General features: G+C 43.7%; 1 protein-coding gene across 1 annotated transcript in view; it reads left to right on the top strand.

Annotated features, from left to right (window-relative positions):
• Positions 1–16,187, top strand: part of LSAMP (limbic system associated membrane protein) — a 1,673,925-nt gene that overhangs the window by 244,638 nt on the left and 1,413,100 nt on the right. The gene's annotated exons all lie outside the window — the stretch shown is intronic.

The raw sequence follows: 16,187 nt of genomic DNA, 5'->3' as shown, positions 1-16,187 counted from the left end.
CATCTCTGTCAGAACAGAACTCCTCCAAGCGGTTCTTCCCTTCTTACAAGAGACCTTACTGTGTATCCTGTTTATCCTGTACCAGACACAGAGGCAATAACCCCAGCAATCACAAATCAAGGGGTGCCAAAGAACTCAGTGACCACAGAAACCACAACAGAGTTTTTTGAGGGGGACTCGGCCACAGCAATAGGCAACAGAAGATCTTCCTTCTTCCACAAATGGTCCTCCATGAAATCGGACCGTTGGCTTTTCAGTGTGGTATGAAAAGTTTACCAACCAAATTTCTGCTTAACCCCTTGACTGTCACATCTCACACCACCTTCTGGGAATCATTGGAATCATACTCTTCTTCACCAGGAAGTACAAGCACTTCTCAAACATGTGATCCAACCAGTGCCTCAGGAACATCGCAGTCAGAGTTTTTACTCCCAATGATTCCTCCTTTCGAAAAGTAAGGGGGGAGGGGGGGCTCTGACCCATTCTGAATCTTCGTACTTTAAACATATTCATTCAGAACAAGAAATTCAAAATGAAATATATTTCAAAACAATTCTACCATTTCTGCAACTCAACAGCTGGATGTGCTCTTTGGATCTCAAGGATGCCTATGCCCATATTCCCATGTATCCATCCTCGTGGTGGTACCTTTGCTTTCGGGTAAACACAAAACATTACCAATACAGAGTACTCCCATTTGGCCTATCCTCTGCTCCTAGAGTGTTTGCAAAGTGCCCAGCTATGGCTGTGGCCCATCTTCCCAGGAAAGGGATCAAGATATTCCCTTATATAGTTGATTGGCTCCTAGTCTCCTCAAAACCTAAAACACTCCTTTCTCATCTACAGCAGACTATAACCTTCTTGGACAAGTTGGGATTCAAAATCAACTATGAGAAATCACACCAAGTCCCCACTCAAGTCTTTCAGTTTATTGGAGCGTTAATAAACACTAAGCTCTGCAAAGCTTTCTTCCCAGCAGAACAGATCCAGACCTTTCGTGAGCTGGCTTCTGCATTAAGGAACCAGTCAAGCACCTCAGCCCATCAGATTCTCACAATTCTGGGTCATATAGCAGCAGCTATATACATTGTACTGCACACTTGCCTTCATATGAGATGCCTACACTGGGGACTCAAAGCACAACCGACCAGGAACCTAAGATCTCAGGAGACAGGCCTGCTGGAGGTGCCTTCACCAAAAACTTTCAAATTAGCAACTTAAAGAGATTGTGCTTTCTCTGTAGCCACACCCATTTTATGGAATTCCATACCCATGTCTCTGAGACTTGAGGAATGCCTAAAAAAATTTAAAACAACTTTGAAAGTTTTCTTGTTGAAGCAAGCATTTGACTGATAAGAGCCTGTATATACTCTGTTGGCCTCCTGTAATATGGGGTTCTTTTCCTTTGACATGAAACCTGTAGAGTATTGAAAAACTGAGTAACCTTGCCATTGTTTTTCCTCATTAGTATGTGGTTATTTCGATTTATGTCTGTTGTGATCTTGCATGTATATTTTTGATTGTTTTATGATTGTGTTATTTATTATTTTTAATCATTACGTATGTCGTTTTGTAAATTGCTTTGAGCGTTTGTATAAAGCGATTAAGACATTTTAATAACAGACAAACAAGCAATGGTCTCAGCATGACCATCTCATGTTGTGGCAAGTTCTCATGACTCCCTCCATGATCTTGGACATAGACTGGCGGTTCTCCCCTGACTTCTAGAAACAGGAGCACCATTTCGAAACCAGAGCACCAGATGCATCCAACATGGATGGGGAGCACACATGCTACACCTGAAACCCCAGGGGATCTGGTCTCTACAGGAAAAACAGCTCCAGATCAACCTACTAGAGCTGAGAGCTATAAAATACACAATCTACACTTTCATTCATATCCTCACAGGGAAGAAGGGTAATGGTTCAAGGACAATCAAGTCACCATGTTTTACATAAACAAGGAAGGAGGGTCCAGTTCCAAGATGCTTTGCAAGGAAGCAGTACTGATTCTGGAATGGGCTCTAGAAGCTGACAGTCTCAGCAGGATATTCCACTCTCACGAGTGGGTGCTAAATCAGGAGGTAGCAAATAGTCTATTCAAGAAATGGGGAACACCCTGCATGGACCTCTTCATCACAGAAACCAACACAAAACTCCCACAGTTTTGCTCCCTCTGTCCCAGCAGATGCAGAGTCACCCAGGATGTGTTTCTACTGTCCTGGACAGGGAACCTATTCTATACATACCCACCGATACCCCTCTTGGGATGAGTGATCCAGAAATGCATCTCAGACAATCAGATCTCATCCTTGTTGCACCGGCATGGCCCAGATAGCTATGGGCCATCCCTTGTGCAGTTAGTGATTCAACCACCAATTTACTTGGGAAATGGGAAAGACCTTTTGTCGCAAGAGGGAGGCACGCTTCTTCATCCCTTCTATTACTCTCTACAGCTGATGGCTTGGAGATTGAAAGGCGAGCCTTAGATCACCTAGTTCTCCAGATGGCCATTCAGGACATTCTCATTTCCACCAGGAAACCATCTTCAAGGAAGAATTATGTGGGCAAATGGTACAGATACCCAATTGGTGTGCCATGTCATCAATAGACCTGCTCACAAGTTCTCCGGAGCAAAATTTTCAGTACCTCTATCTATTATACTCCTTTGGACTAGTGGGGTTGTCTATTAGAGTGCAACTCGGTTCCATTGCAGCATATCACCACTCTGCACATGGGAAGCCCATCTTCACGCACCCCTTGGTTTCTCGTTTCATGAAGGGTGCTATTAGACTCCAACCCCTGATTTCCAAACCGGCAGGTCCCTGGGACATTAACTTGATTTTGGAGAGACTCATGAATTCCCTGTTTGAGCCAATCCATTCTGCTGCAATGAAATATCTGATGTAGAAAGTCTTGTTCCTAGTGGCTATCACATCAGCGTGTACTTGCAGTTCTACCATAACAAAGATCACCCTGCAGACAGACCCAGCTTTTCTTCCCAAAGTAACCCCAGCCTTTCACTTGAATCAGACAATCTCTTTAACGTTTTGCTTCCAGAGACCACATACCACAGAGAAGGTAAAAAATCCTCCCTACTTTAGACCAGTGGTTCCCAACCCTGTCCTGAGAACCCTCCAGCCAGACAGATTTTCAGGATATCCACAATGAAAATGCATGAGAGAAAATTTGCATGTTATGGAAGTAGTGCATGTAAATTTTCTCTCATGCATGTTCATTGTGGATATCCTGAAAACCTGACTGGCTGGAGGGTTCTCAGGACAGGGTTGGGAACCACCTCTTTAGACTGTAAAAGAGCTTTGGCTTATTATGTTTAGAGAACTCAGTCCCCACAATGTATCTCTTAACTGTTTGTATCATTCAACTTCAATGCACCGGGCTTACCAGTCTCTCTAAACATATGTTGGTGAACTGGCTGTTCCAGTGTATTAACGTCTGTTACTCCTCACACCAGGATCAACTCCCAGATGGAGTAAACGCTCATCAACTCAGAGCCACGATAATCTCCATAGCTCAACTCAGAGATGTACCAATTCTAGACATATGCAGGGCAGCTACTTGGTCCTCTCTGCATACCTTCATGGTGTACTACTGCCTCCATCAGCAGACTAAGTCAGGTGCAACGATGGGAGAGGCAATGATGCGCTTTGCTACTCAAACGTAAGCTGACCACCAATTTGTGTGGATTCTCTCGCACACCAGTCCTCTCAGCCTCAAAGATCCTCACATGGTCTCTAGTTTAAAGGGTGTGCTCTAGAACCCATTAGCTGAAGACTCCCAGAGAGCATGGCTAATTCAGCCTGCTTATTGATGAGAAAAATGCAAGTTTATTTACCGTAAATGGTGTTTTCCATACATAGCAGGCTGAATTAGCCATGCGTCTCCACCCTCCTCCCTGGACAGCCCCTTTTTCTCATTTCACATCTACCTTGCATTTCTTTCTGTTCACTGCATGTGTATGCCTTCTGTTAACTCAGGAGAGTCGGGTAATCACGTGGGAACAGCCGCGCAGGCGCTCAGAGCACAGCTCTGTATCTGTTGAGAGAGGTCCCACTTTGGACTGCCAGGGGGATATCCCAGAGAGAGAGAGCATGGCTAATCCATCCTGCTATCTATGGAAAACACAGTTTACGGTAGGCAAACTTGTATTTTTAGTCAATCAGATTACTCAGAATCAAAGTGAACACTCATAAACCTGTGTGAACTCAAAGGAGATCCAAGACTTGACTTTTTTTTGTAATATATTTTTAGCTATTCCTTTCCCTTGAAATTCAGTGCAAATTTCCAGGACAAATTCATATTGCTGGAAGCAATAATACTTTGAAACTAGAGAGGAAGATACAAGTTAATCATTATACTGCTGAACTCCTGAGCCAGTCAATAGCTGTCAGTTTGGTTACAGTTATAATACTGAATAACATTGTAGACTAGGGAACTGTTAAATGCAAAGTGTGCCCTAACTGCACAGAGAGGAAAATTATTTTAACTTTATTATTTCAGAAGAGGCTCGTTGTGACAGGAAATATTGTTTTCTTGATGCTGAGAAAATGTAATCATTTTGGACTCAATTCTGAAAAATTCCCAAGTTGCATAAATAGGTGAAAATCTGGAGATATTCTGTTGATGACATGCTTGTTTCTAATGATACCAAAATGATATGTGGGTTTGATTGTAAAATAGATGGCTTTGTCCAGTGGAGATTTCCTCCTCCTGTATAATTTCATGTCTGCCCCAGTAATTAGAGTAAAGGGCTGAGTTTGAGGACCAGATACTCACTGTGATTTTGGGCAAGTCAAATATTTCTGATTACCTACATCTCTCATCTTTTATTTCTTATTTGCTTTTTTTTTTTTAAGGTTTAAACTCTGGTGCAAACTTTTATTTGACTTCACAGGTGGCCTTGACATAGGGTAGCCATGTCACCCCATTTTATCTAAACAGGCTGATCAACTCCTGGCTGTCCCCCATTGTAAGCATGCATTTCTAGTAATGATTTTCCCATTAATTTCCCTAAGAAAATCAGAACTACAGATTCTCTAAATGCAGTGGGGGAAGGGCAAAACTAGGGCTGGATTGGCCTGTTTAGCTGACCTGAGACGAGTTAGCATCCCTTGCTTTACAGGCAAGTAAATGCAGGAAACCATCTGGCAGATGCACTTTCTAGGCATCAGGTACTCTAGTTTTTCCCTGTTTAAAAAGTAGATAGGAGATAATACACCTGTCAAAGCCTGGCACCTTATCAGGAGTCCGTGAGCATGTGTGTGCTCAGAGCTTCAGTTTATACGCCACCTAGACGTTTTTACTTTCCAAAGTACTTTAGCACTGTGTTCTAGTAGCTTTCCTGGTTCTGAAGAAAACTAGAAATAGAGGAAAAAAATATTAATTATCCTAATACTTCTCCAATGCCATTTCAAGCTGTGGTATGCCTACCTTGTGCAGTTAGTGATTCAACCACCAATTTACTTGGGAAACGGGGAAGACCTCTTGTTGCAAGAGGGAGGCACGCTTCTTCATCCCTTCTGCTCCTCTCTACAGCAAATGGCCTCAATGCCTAGGATAAGACCGCCCTAATAAGGTCTTCATGTGTGGCTCAGCAGCATGGGACAGTTCAGCTTTGGGGGAAGGAGAGGGTTTCTCTACTTTTTAGTGAGATCACTGCGCTCCCTAATACCACTTCTCAGTTCTTATGACTTCCGTACTGTTATACCATCCCTTGTTTTGACATGATTGACAACAGCCCAATTTGGATTCCGCAAATCCCTCAGTATGGAATCCCTCTTAATCTCACTGACAGATAATGTCCTCACTGGGCTGGAGAAAAAGACCCCGTACCTCCTGGCACTTCTCGACATATCTGCAGCATTTGACACCGTAAAACACACTATCCTAATCAATCGGCTCTCAGACATAGGCATCTCAGGATCAGCCCTTGAATGGTTCAGGTCATTCCTTAACAATAGGATATTCAAGGTCAGAATAAGCAACAAGGATTCTCACCCGGTCAAGTCCACTCTCGGAGTCCCTCAAGGATCCTCCCTCTCCCCTACCCTTTTTAACATCTATCTTCTCCCCCTATGTCATCTGCTCTCAAGTCTAAAGGTCACACACTTCACATACGCCGAAGATGTCCAGATTTTGCTGCCAATCACCGACTCCATCTCAAACACCATTAACTTCTGGAACAATTGTCTACAGTCCATAAACTCTCTCCTCACTAGCCTTAACTTAGTACTCAATACGTCAAAAACAGAACTTATGCTGATCACTCTGGATGACAACTTTCAGGCTAACAACAACCTAATCACATCGCTAATGATCACCCCCACACATGTAAGAGATCTTGGCGTTACTATCGACAATAGGCTGAACCTCAAAAAATTTGTCAAGAACACAACAAAAGAATGCTTTCACAAACTACACATATTGAAAAAGTTGAAACCTTTCCTCCATTTTCAGGACTTTAGAACAGTTCTCCAAACAATTCTATTTTCAAAAATTGATTACTGCAACTCTCTGCTAATTGGCCTTCCAACTATCACCACCTAACCACTACAAATGTTGCAGAACTCGGCTGCCAGGATTCTAACCAACACTAGTAGAGGAGAACACATCACACCTATACTAAAAAACCTACACTGGCTCTCTATCAAATCCAGAATCATATTCAAAGTACTAACCATAACCCACAAGACCATTCATTCCCAAACTTCGCTAGATCTAAGCTGCCCACTTCGTCCTCACACATTATCAAGACCAATCAGAACCAGCTACTTAGGCACCTTATATGCACCTCCAGCCAAGTCATTGCTCAAGAAACGTGCATTCTAGACTGCCAGCCCCTTTCACTGGAATGCCCTACCCACTGACCTTCGTCTTGAAACTTGTAGTCGAACATTCAGAAAGAAGCTCAAAACTTGGCTTTTCACAAAAGCCTTCACTTAAAGATCTCTCCCCGAGCCATGACTCAGGGCTAGACTTATTCTCGCATTTCATAATCCCTTACGCTAGATGTCTGATGCCGTAACTATTTCATCTTATAACTTTGCCTCATGATTCCACCTGTTAGATATACGTTATGCTGCACTCATGCTTATTAAGTCAGATGTAAACCCAACTTTTTGTTGACTGTTATTTGTAATTTTTTGCAATTATGGGTATTTATTTATAATGATTTATAATAATTTAATTCTTGTTCTCTGCTTTATCTATAAGTTCTAAGTTCTTACGAAGTTATCCCTGTTATTTGTACCCACTTGTTTGATGTAATTTCCAACTTTGGTTCTATGTAAACCGACGCGGTATGTACTAGTACATGAACATCGGTATATAAAAGCCTTTAAATAAATAAATAAATCATTGGATTACTGTAAGGTTCTGTTTTTAGGTCTCCCCAGTTCTCACTTACAGGTTCTTCAGTTTATAGAGAAGCCTCCCCCCTTTCACTGGAACTTTGGTGCATGATCTTATCTTCCCAGTCCTGGCTAGCTTGCATTGGCTTCCCATTAGCTGACAGGTAACGTTTAAGATGCTGCTGTGGGTTTTTAAAGCCTTGCATGGACGTGCTCCTTGTCTGATGGCAGCAATTCGGAAGTATCAACCGGTCTGTTGCCTCTGATCTTCCTCACAATATCTGCTGCAGATTCCTTCTCTCAGGGAGAAAAGTTTGAGTCCAGGAATCATATTTTTAGCATAGCAGGCCCTAGTCCATGGAATGATCTCCCAGAGGAGATGAGAAATGAGAGGGATATGATCCGCTTTAGAAAGCATCTTAAATCTCTTTTTTTTTCACCTTGGCTTTTGCAAAAGTTCTGTCTTAACATATTATGGTCTTCTGGTTTTGGTACTAAGCTTGAGATATTTAGTGTTAGTAAGAAGTTATCATGTTACAGTAATAAGTTGTTGGCATTGGGTGTATGTTTTGCTGTAATCCCCTGAGAATGGTGGATCAGCTGAATATAAATTGTTGAAATACATTACTAAATCAATTGTTCATTCCCATTATGAACAGCTGCTTTTGATTTCTTCTGCATGTTATCACCCCCAATTACAAAGCGTCCTCCAGGTCTACATTTATTAAGAAGGTCATCTCCACCCTATACAATCAGTGCCATGGTCACATGCAGCTGGTTAAGGCAGAGGAGAATAGCACCCCAAATGCATGACGCTGCACTTCTTGGCATTGAATCCCAACTGCCAAACCTTCGACCACTTCTCAAGCTTCACCTTGCAGCCCCAGTGTCTTATATTCATGAAGGAGATGCTGGTAGCTAGGGTGTGTGTACAGTAGCACCAAAGGAAGATTCACACGGGCGGATTTTAAAAGCCCTGCTCGCGTAAATCCGTCCGGATTTACGCGAGCAGGGCCTCGCGTGCCGACGCGCCTATTTTGCATAGGCCGCCGGGGCGCGCAGAGGCCCGGGACGTGCGTAGGTCCCGGGGTTTTTCGAAGGGGGCATGTCGGGGCGGGACCAGATGACGTGGCGATTCAGGGGCGGGACCGGGGGCGTGACGCCGGCCCAGGGGCGTGGTCCAGGCCTCCGGACCAGCCCCCGGGTTGGAAGACGTCTGCTTCTCGCAGGCGTAAATCTAGGGACAAAGGTAAGGGGGGGTTTAGATAGGGCCGGGGGGGGGGGGTGGGTTAGGTAGGGGAAGGGAGGGGAAGGCGAAAGGAAGTTCCCTCCGAGGCCACGTCTATTTCGGAGCGGCCTCGGAGGGAACGGAAGCAGGCTGCGCGGCTCGGCGCGCTCAGGCTGCCCAAAATCGGCAGCCTTGCGCGCACCTGATCCAGGATTTTAGAGGATACGCGCGGCTATGCAGCGTATCTTATAAAATCCAGCGTACTTTTGTTTGCGCCTGCTGCGCAAACAAAAGTACGCGATCGTGCTTTTTTTTAAAAATCTACCCCACAGTGCGGATGTATCACGAGAGAGTTGCCACCTCAAGAGACTAGTACAAGCAGGAATTGCACCATGTAAGCAACCTTTTCCTCCCTTACACGAAAGCCACGTTGCCCACAAAGAGCCATCTCTCCTGACATATGTGTCGACGTGTGCCCGCACGCTGGACTCAGAATTACCGTCCCTGCCTGTACCTGAGGCAATGGAAGGGTATCTAAGGTTACAAGGAGCAGCAGTGGGGTGTTCTTGGCACTGTGGTGGGCTGCTTTGTACCTCTAATGGTGTCTTGGTGTGTTGATACCACTCTTTATGCTGCTTTCTCCCTTTATTGTTGCCTTGGGTTTTTTCCTGCTATCTTTTCTTCTGTGTCCCCCTTCATGGTGCCATTTTGCCTCTCATGCTGCCTTCGAGGGTTCATGCCACTGTTGTTGGTGCCCTTTTTTGAAGCCTTGGGATGTTTTTCCCATGCTTGCTGCTTCTTTGCTTTTATGACAGTGTCTTGGAAAACTCTTGCCCCTGCTGGATCTCCTTTGTTCCTTTACAGTGCCATAGGCTATTCAGGCCAGTTTTGGTATCATGTTGACATAGTCTTGATGTGTTGGCATGCCTTCATCCTTCTGATTATGTTTACCCACCATTTATATTAGAATTGATGGTAAAACCACAATTTTGGAGCCCAAAATGGGCTGCAGTCCTTCCATCAGAGACTTTAATGGTACATGAATTAATAATATTTTTTTCTTTTAAAACTAATGAACCCAATGGAGGTATCCTACAAAATGAATGAATGAGCCAAAATGAAAAATTTTCTTCAGCACACCCTTAGCCTCCATATCTGTCCCACAAGTATGTTCAAATTCTGTTGCACTGCTGGCCTCCTCCACCTCCGCTGGTAGGCCATTTAAGGCTTTGTCATCTTCCTCATTGATTTTTATAAGACTAATATTCACTCAAATACCTAGGTCCCCTTCCGTGTTTGACTACCAAGTTTTATAATAATCTCCACAGCCCCATGCTGATTGATATGTTTTTGTTTTTTTAAGTGGTCACATTCTGCAGGTTACCCCATCTTCTTAGAAGCAATTGCAGCTGTACCACTTCTGTAGGGTTTGTAAGTGCCATTCCGTGTGGTTTACTCAAACTTTCATGAAAGCCTGGTACAGACATAACACTGCTATTTTGGGAGCTGTAACTTGTGCTGTTAGGTTTGCAGCTATGGTTGCTCCATGCAGGGAATCCCAGTCATCTTGGAAATTTGATACAGTCAATATCACCTCACTTGGCCGATTACCTTGTATTGTTCTCTCTTTGGGACTTTAAAGTCTCATATAACTGAGTTGTGGGAGACCGAGCGATGTTTCCCAAGCTGGAGGCATAAAGCACACTGACTCCATCCTTTTCAAATACAGATACAACTTTTGTTTAAGTTCACAGCACTTCAGAATACAATGATTGCCTACCTTTGCTATACATTCCCACTCCCAATCCCTGGGCTTTGGGTCAGCATAAATTAACAGGAGCTGCCTCTCCTGGAGGCATAGGGGCCTCCTGAATCCAGCTTGGCTGACACTCTTATTCTGGCCCCAGCTGTTCCCGCCCTCAGGAGTTTCCCCTGCCCCAGTAGGGTCCCATCCACAGAGCTCCCTCCCTCTGTTGGGTTTTAAGGTGGACCAGGCATCTAGCCTGGTGCTGCCTATACAACAAACATGAGCAAATAATTAAACCCTTTCTTCCGTTTCTTCTGTTACCCTCTACAAGCCCTAACTCCTGTGCACTGTTTGTCAAAAGTATGGTTTTCCTTCCTTGTTTCATTCTTATATAAAATGTATCCTTCAACCATTTTTTTTTTTTTGTTGTACACATTAGCTTAAGATGCTCTGCGAAATTTTGAGTAAATAAATTATTGACCCAGACTTCTACAGGCATTGCCATAAATACACACAAGTTTTTCCATACCCAATCAGTTTCCTGCTGCGTCTCAGTCAATGATAGATGGCATGCAGACTCAAAGAGAATTCATTGGAAAGGTGGGGGAGGGGAGCTTCGTTATTTTTTAATATTTAAGAAGAATGCCTGAAACTTGCAGCTTAATCGCTGCATAAAAATCAGCCGACAGACAGAATTTCCTAAGATGAGCCTAGCAATGGGGCTTTTCATTATAGCACTGTATGTTTTATGAGATTTTATTTTTTTTTTTGCTGGTATGTTTATTCTACAACTTCAAAGCCGGGTGAAAATTAGTGTCTACCATTTCAGTGAAAACAGGGCGTTATTAGCAAGTTAAATACCCCTCCCCCCCCCCTTTTTTTTTTTTTTTTTTTTTAAATCTTCTGCTGGTAGGGAGATTATGAAGGAAAACGGTGCCTCTCTTCTGAGGCGCCAGACACTGAGAGTGCCAAGTTAAAGCCACTGGGCTGAATTGTGAATGGAGAGTGGAACACCTGTGTAACTCGTTGTCTTTCCCAATGGCTGGTGGTAGCAGCACTATACAAGAAAACGGGGGACATTATAATGCAGCCCTCGAGATTTTTCAGCTGCTGGGATTTTTATTTTTCTCTTTATTGGGCTTGACAATTTCCCCCTGTTCCTTTGGACCTCTAGCCCAATTGGAACCAGGGCTGGATCCTGGCGCCTTGACCTTTCACTGAACAATCCAGGGATTTCTCTCCCCCCTCCCCCTAATCATTATTACTAATCATTTATATAGCGCTACCAGGTGTATGCACCACTGTACAGAGACAGATAAGGGACAGACCCTGATCCTTGGAGTTTACAGAATAGTCAAAACAGACAAGACACACAGACACTAAAACAAATAGGAGGCTTTGAGTTGCAGTGGTGAGGTCATGATTGGGAAGAACAAAACCAGGCGGGTTATAGGTGGAGATTAATTGAAGAAGGGGTAATTTTTAATAGATGATTTAATAGAGGATTGAGGCCTCAACAATCAATAGCATCCAGTGGGATAGCTGGATGCAGGCTTCTAGGCAGGATGTGAGTGGGCCACTGTAACTAAGCAAAAGGTATCTGCCTTCTAAGAGTCTTATAATAAAACAGGCAGTGGGACTAAGTAAGTAGGATACATTAGCATTTCAAAGACTGCTTTAATCACTCTACCAATTAAGATAAGAAGCTAGGAATAGTAGGAAAAACCTGTGTAAAAAAAAAAAAAAAAAAAGGCAGAGTTTTAGTCAAACTGTTGACACAATTACAAGCAATGATTCTTTCCTCAGCTTCAAACAGGTAGGTAGACATTTTTTATATCCCCATCCCAACTTTCTATAGTTTGGTCATTGCAGTGATCATCCTCAGCCAGAGCCCTGCAACTGGACCCTAAATGCAGCCACTGTGTCGGGCCGATACAGTAAAGTATGCTCTGGAGGAGCGCACTGTTAACCCACATTTGGCCGTGCGTTTTCGACGCGCTATTTTTACCCCTTATACAGTAAGAGGTAATAGCGCGTTGAAAACGCATGGCCAATCCTCCCAAAACTAATAGCATCATCAACATGCAAATGCATGTTGATGGGCCTATTAGTTATTCCCGCGCGATTCAGAAAGTAAAATGTGCAGCCAAGCCGCACATTTTACTTTCAGAAATTAGCGCCTGCCAAAGGCTGGCGTTAATTTCAGACGGCACAGGGGAAGTGTACAGAAAAGCAGAAAAATGCTTTTCTCTACACCCTCCAACTTAATATCATAGTGATATTAAGTCGGAGGCCCCAAAATTAATAAATTAAAAACTAAAAAAAAAAATTAAAAAATCTGCCCGTGGCCCGCAGATTGGAAGACAAATGCTCAATTTAGTGGGCGTCCATTTTCCAAACCCGTGGCTGTCAGCGAGTTCGAGAACCGATGCCAGTAAAATTGAGTGTTGGCTGTCAAACCTGCTGACAGCCTCCGCTTCTGTCAAAAAGGAGGCGCTAGGGACGCCTCCCCAGACTCTGAGTGTGGCCTCTGCAGCATCCCTGGCTAATTGGGGAGCAGAAGAGCTCAGCTGAGAATGGCACGCAGGTTCTGCTGCATGGCTCTATGCAGCTCCGGCACCGAGCCATTGAGCAGTTCAGAGTTATGAGCTTCTTGCTGGTATGCTGAACTAGCCAAATGAGGATTGGGGGGCAGGGAATGTAAAGGCTGGCTTCTGACTATGCTATCAGCACTTGGACAAGGGAGAAAACTGAACTCTTAGGCTGTGATACCTTTTACTGGACCAACATTGCACTAATCAAAAGATTATTTCAGACAGCATTTGGCTATTAGAATCTATATTAGGGAAAAGCAACTGATTAAATCTCATGACAATAAAATACTAAGGAGCCTAAGCAGTAAAGGTAGTGTGCATGCCAGGGTCATTTAGTTTGCACCTGGAATAGTTGGATATGCAGTAAAGGATGAATTTTCAAAAAAAGTAACCAATTCATTTTATGAGATGGCCTGTTAAACCTTTCAGTTACAAATTAGCCCCTTTTGTCTGAACAAAGGGGGATCATTTGTAATCCAAATGCACAAGGTGCACAAATGTAGTTGGCTAAAAAAAAAAAAAAAAAGGAGCTTCTGGGATGGTGTAAGGTTGGGGGAGAAAATTAAGTGGGCAGCATTGATAATTTTCAGCAGTGATTATCTGACTTGGCCAGGCAAGTAAAGGTACTGTACTAGCAGGCCTAAATCTGACCGGCTAAAATTCTACAACCCTCCCAGAACCCAAAACCTTTTTGAAAACTAGAATGTCCTTCCTTCTGGCACCCAACATTGAAAAGAGTGTCTCTGGAGCCCCCTCCCTTGATCCCCCACCCAATACCTGTCATTGAAAAAAATATATCTTGAATTCCTACGCAGCTTCTCATTACCTGACCCAGAACCTTAATACCCCCCAGCCCCCAGGCCTCCTTCCCAGCAACTACAATTTTGGAAATCAAGGTTTAGAATTCAGCAGGGTCCCTGTTCACCGGCTGAGGTGGTGTTGAAGGGGAATCATAAATGTTGATTCCAGAGGAATGGTGGATGGGTAGGAGAAAGATCTGGGAGGCATTATGGTGCCCATTAAGGAATCAGGAAGTGGCTCCAAAGATACTTTATTCAATGTTGGATACCAGGCTGGAGATTGGGAGGGAAGTTCCAAACCACGTTTTTTCAATGTTAGGTGCTGGCAGGGAGGGAGAAGAGCTCAGAGAAACAGCTTTTTAACTGTGGGGTGATGGGAAGGAGGTGGCTTCGAGGGACTTTTTTTTTTTTTTTTAAATGTCAGAGCATGTGAAAGAAGGATGGCAAGATTTCCAAAGGGCTTAGCTTGTTAATGCTGAATTTCAAAGCTCACTGCTGAAGCTCGATGGAGCAATACAGCCGCGCAAAGATTTGTGCTAAATCTTGCACACTAAATTTTGACTGGCTAGGTTTAGCAAACTTTTCAGTTAAAACCCTAGCCAGGTAGATTCAGCTGAAAATTTGCATAAAGTTGACTAGTTAAAATTATCTCATCTTTGCGGCTCAGTGGCTTTTTGAACATTTATCCCTAAGGCCCAATGTGCATGCTAACCTTTTGTGTGTATGCCCCTTAGAGGTCGATATTCAGTGGGCTGGGGAACTCACTGAGTATTGACCTCTAACTTTACTCAGGTATTCAGTTGAAGTTAGCCAGATAAAAGTTCTGCTAATTGTACCCTGTTAAATTTATGCAAGTAACTTTAGGACAGCCATTTTTCTGACCAGAATCTCCCATATAACTTTAGCCAGGTAGCGCTGAAAGTTAGCACCCACCAACTAAAATGTAACCATGCCTCTTTAACTCCTCCATCACTGCATCTTTTTATCTTGCCAAATTCTGTGTGGGTAAGCATGGGGGAAATATTTAAATTTCAGGTTTTATCTGGGTAACACCAATAATAACCTGAACAAACCCTATGAATATCAAAATTCTGCACAGAAATCTACACTAGTATTTTATAACCTGCATGTATCTGGTCTGCACAGATTATAAAATAGGTTTCAGCAAATTATTTGCACAATTTTACACTATTTAGACAGTGACTGAATATGTGCCTCCTTGTTGCAATGATTTTCCTATACAGATCCATGGAAAAAATGTATTTTCAAACAAAAGGGCAGCACATAACAAGAGGTCTTCAAACATTACATATATATATGACAGAAAATTTTTACTATCTCTTAGGGATGTGAATCGTGCTTCTGACAATTGAAAATATCGTACGATAAAACTGATCCCTTAGCTTCCCCCATTCTCCCGAACCCCCCACCCCCCCCCCAAAACCTTTTACAAGTACCTGGTGGTCCAGTGGAAGTCCCGGGAACGATCTCCCGCTCTCGGGCCGTCGGCTGCCACTAATCAAAATGGCGCCGATGGCCCTTTGCCCTTACCATGTGACAGGGTATCCGTGCCATTGGCCGGCCCCTGTCACATGGTAGGAGTAATGGACGGCCAGCGCCATCTTTAAAAATAGCGTGGGCCATCCAGTGCTCCTACCATGTCACAGGGGCCGGCCAATGGCACGGATACCCTGTCACATGGTAAGGGCAAAGGGTCATCGGCGCCATTTTGATTAGTGGCAGCCGACGGCCCGAGAGCGGGAGATCGCTCCCGGGACTTCCACTGGACCACCAGGTACTTGTAAAAAGTTTTAGGGGGGTTCGGGAGGGTGGAGGAAGCTAAAAGGGATCAGTTTTAAAGGGTCGGGTGGGTTTTTTGTTTATCGGCTCGGGCGCAGCCGATAAACAAAACCGCGATCGGGCCGCACGAAAAAAAATTAACAGTGTGAATCGGAACCGGAATCGGAACCAATTCCGGTTCAGTTTCACATCTCTACTATCTCTAATAATGGGCCATCCTCCAAGCAGTAAAAAATAGTATAATTATGATGGTCAAAGTTGTCTCAACTGCGATTAATCCATCTAAAGACCTTTACAGGTGTTCTAAAAAATTGAGCCAGAACAGCAGTGTGGAGGATCTAGCTCAACACTGGGTAACCTGGTGATACTGTGGATATGCGCCGGTTTTAAAATACCCTGGCTTATGTGATAGAAATTCGATTTATGCACCTGGGCACGCACACACTTAAAATTGTGTGCACATGTGCACGCGCCCCCAGGCTATTTTGTAACATGAGCGCAAGTTATAAAATGGCAGTGTATCCGGGTGCACGCTGGCACACATGTGCTAAAGTACGCTCGCGCGTTGGGTTGAAAGTCACCGTCCCTGTAAACAGGTGCTAAACCACAAAGAATTTTTAGTGCCATTACTGTAACTAATCTAATGTTG

Source organism: Rhinatrema bivittatum, chromosome 15 (genome assembly GCF_901001135.1).
Source record: "Rhinatrema bivittatum chromosome 15, aRhiBiv1.1, whole genome shotgun sequence".
NCBI lineage: Eukaryota > Metazoa > Chordata > Amphibia > Gymnophiona > Rhinatrematidae > Rhinatrema > Rhinatrema bivittatum.
Note: the sequence above shows the minus strand (reverse complement) of the source record. Positions and strands in the feature narration are given on the sequence as shown.